This window comes from Symphalangus syndactylus, chromosome 10 (genome assembly GCF_028878055.3).
Source record: "Symphalangus syndactylus isolate Jambi chromosome 10, NHGRI_mSymSyn1-v2.1_pri, whole genome shotgun sequence".
NCBI lineage: Eukaryota > Metazoa > Chordata > Mammalia > Primates > Hylobatidae > Symphalangus > Symphalangus syndactylus.
Genome location: NC_072432.2, coordinates 34,508,195 through 34,512,037, shown reverse-complemented (window position 1 = coordinate 34,512,037; position 3,843 = coordinate 34,508,195). Strand labels below are relative to the sequence as shown.

At 34.5% G+C, this 3,843-nt stretch overlaps 1 non-coding gene across 1 annotated transcript; it reads left to right on the top strand.

The window, feature by feature from the left end:
- The first annotated feature begins 1,138 nt into the window (after positions 1-1,138).
- On the top strand, positions 1,139-1,240 carry LOC129492402 (U6 spliceosomal RNA). The gene has a single exon (XR_008660855.2). It is a non-coding gene; the product is annotated as a U6 spliceosomal RNA (small nuclear RNA).
- Positions 1,241-3,843: the final 2,603 nt, after the last annotated feature.

Genomic DNA, 3,843 nt, shown 5'->3' with positions numbered 1-3,843 from the left:
GTAAAACTGTGATTAATTGAAAATCTAGCAGGGAAAACCAGTCTTGATTATGCTATCACATAATTATACCTCTCAATTTGCCCATGAATTTGAACTCTAAATAATGTAGTGCAAAATGAAAACTGAAAATAAAAATTCCCAAATTATTTAGAACAGTAATTTTTGTCTTCATTCGCTGCATTGCTTATACGGTTTTGTTTTCAAATACAATCTGAAGCTAGAAGTTAGCCTGTTGAAATTCCATGCGATAATGAATCATTCTCAATTGGTAGCAAAGAGATAATTTTGGAATGTTTGTATTTAGCACATGCATTAAAGACAAAAATCATAATGAGTGATAACCAAAAATGAGAACCGAGAAATTACTTTTCCCTTTTCTGCTTACCTTGCTTTATTTCCCTACATCCTATACATTTTATACATATTTTAATTGTTTGCCACTAAAATATAACTTCCCTGAAGACTGGGTATTAGCTTTGTTCTCTTTTTTATTCCAAGTGACAAAACAGTGCCTAGAATATGATTTTAAAAATCTCACATATCTGAAATACTAGGTATCAAGTTGTGAGTTTAAAATAATATTTCATCCCTAAACAAATTATTTCCTATAAATGTGGATTCACAATTTTGTCCAGCATTTTAAAACTGATATTTCTAAATTCTGTATAAACTTGGTTTGAGAAAAATGAAAATGTCCAGCACTTTAAAACTGATATTTCTAAATTCTGTATAAACTTGGCTTGAGGAAAAGATGAAAGAGTTAAGTATTGGGAGACAAGCTGCTTAGTGTTTCTTAAACCAAGCTCCAATTGCTTCCTCTATCCCCTTATATTTTTTTACTTCCACCTCAAAATCTATCCTATTTTATACCTGCCAACATTGAAGCTGGGTTGCCTTTTTGGTTCTGGCTGACACACCTTCTCCTTCCTACAGTTTTTTTTTTTTTCTCTCTCTCTCTCCTGTATTCCCACATTTCTCTTAATCTGTTTGCTCCATTCACAGGTTTCTGATCTCATTTCTATTTCACAGAAATAGACACGGCTCTTCCATCAATGGCAAATTCCAGGTCATATAATCACTACCTATTACTCATTTGTTTTAACCCATCCTTTAACTTGGGAATCAAAAAAACATAACAGTGTTCACTTTGGAATTGCCTAGACTAAAACTGAAGCGACACAGTGAGATTAGAATATCCCCTGTGCAACGATGACAAATTTGTAACACATTTTCTATTTTTCAAATAAGCACATAAAAAGATGTTAAACACCATACATCATTAAGGAATTGCAGATTAAAGCAATGAGATATCACTGCACACTCATTAGAATAACAAACAACCAGAACACTAACAACACTAAATGTTGGCAAACATGTGGAACAGTAGAAGCTCTCATTCATTGCTGGTGGGCATCTAAATGGTACAGCCCTTCGGAAGACATTTTGACAATTTCTTATAACACTAAGCATACTCTTACCATATGATCCAGCAATGGCACCCTTTGGTATTTGCCCAACTGGATTGAAAATTAAGTCCACAAAAAAATCTGCACACATATGTTTACAGAAAATTTATTCATAATTGTCAAAATTTGGATGAAAGCAAGATGCTCTTCAATAGGTGAATGGATACATAAACTCTGGTATATCTGATAATGGAATATATTCAATACTAAAAAGAAATGAGCAACCAAGCCATAAAAAGATATAAACAAAAATTAAATGCATATTACTATGTGAAAGAAGCCAATCTGGAAAGCCTACATACTGCATAATTACATCATATGATATTCTAAAAAAGACAAAAGTATGGAGACTAAAAGGATCAGTGGTTGCCTAGGGAGGAAGCTGGGAGGAATGAATAGGTAGAGCCCAGTGGACTTTTAAGGCAGTGAAACTCTTCTGTATGATACTACAATGGTGGATACCTGTCATTATATGTTTCTCAAAACCCATGAAATACATAATAAGAGTGCATCCTAATGTAAACTGTGGAGTTTGAGTGGTAATGACATGTCAGTGTTGGTTCAATGCTTGTAACTAATGTAGCACCTGGTGTGAGGTATTGATGGTGGGAGAAGCTGTATGTGGCAGGGAGAGAATATAGGAGAACTCTCTGTACTTTCTATTCAGTTTTGCTGTGAAGATAAAACTTTAAAAAATCTATTTTTTAAAAGAAAGGACAGAGAAGGTACTTTTCTTTATTGACATTTTGAACCAGACACAATTTGATGATGGGACTTTAAATCATCGCTTTGTTTTAAAGAATCCTCTCTTCTTCTAAATTAAATCTATGATTAAAGTAGTTGAACTAGTTTTTTATACTTTAAGTTCTAGGGTACATGTGCACAATGTGCAGGTTTGTTACATATTTATGTATGCGCCATATTGGTGTGCAAACTATGTTTTTTAAAGGAACAATTTGCGTATTAATTATAACTAGACAGACAACGTGGACTGAACAAATGTGCAATTTCAAATCAACCTGTGCATGATATGGAAGATTTTTTTTAACTGTCACACATAAACTATGCTAAAGTTTTAGGATACCACAATCTCTGCACTTAAAATGAGAAAGTCATTATAGGTTAGGAATATTAAAATGTTACAAATACTATCTAAACTACAAAAAATCAATGAAAATTTTTATCACACATTAACCATGATCTATGCCAAAAATGGCAATTCACAGACAAAATTCAGTTTATGTATTTATTAATTTATGTATTTATTTATAATTTACACTGGACGCAGTATTTTTAACTGGATTTGAAATTCTTTACACTGGAAATATTCTGAAGCTCATCAATGATCTTTTCACTTCCTATTTTCTCCCTCCTTCCATCCTGCCTCACACATTAACAAATCACCTGGTACTTGAAAGCACTTGAATGACAACTATCCCCTGATCTAATCTTCCTTATAACAACTGCATTCTAAACTATTGAAAACTTAATGTTCTAGCAAATCATTGGTAACCAAAACCAACTAAAAATAAAGGCAATTAAAACTTTTGTAAGTGACATCAGCAAAAGTGATGGAGTAGGAAACTCCAAAAATCTTGTTACTCCACAAAATGAGTAAAGAAACTGGGAAAAACTTTCAGAATTGACTGTACCAGAACTCTTCAGATTCATAGAAATTTCCAACCAAGTGAATGCTTAATTAAGGTGGAGAAAATATTCTGAATAAGAGAGTTTTATAATATGTTATCTTACTGTGATCCAAAAGTACTCCTGAGTTCAGAAGTAGTTTTGCAGACAACAGCCCATTTCTACTATACTTTTCTAATGCCAAATAAAGCAAAACAGACTATATTCCTTTTTTTTTTTGAGACAGAGTCTCGCTTTGTCGCCCAGGCTGGAGTGCAGTGGTGCGATCTCGGCTCACTGCAAGCTCCGCCTCCCGAGTTCACGCCATTCTCCTGCCTCAGCCTCTCCGAGTAGCTGGGACTACAGGTGCCCGCCACCACGCCCGGCTAATTTTTTTTGTATTTTTAGTAGAGACGGGGTTTCACCGTGGTCTTGATCTCCTGACCTCGTGATCTGCCCGCCTCGGCCTCCCAAAGTGCTGGGATTAGAAGCGTGAGCCACCAGGCCCGGCCAACAGATAATATTCTTAAATAATTGTAATTGTTTCTCTTGATCTGTCTGGGAACTCTTCAAAGGACCTGTATTTATCCCACTTGGAACTCTACTAGTAATGAAGCAGCCAGTGAGGGAGTATTTGTCAAATATATTTAAAAGAAAGTATATTAGCTACTGCTGCCTATGGAAAGGAAAAAAAGTTGAAAAAAAAAATAGACAAACCAAAAGCTTGGAATGAAAGACTTGAGGTAAAATA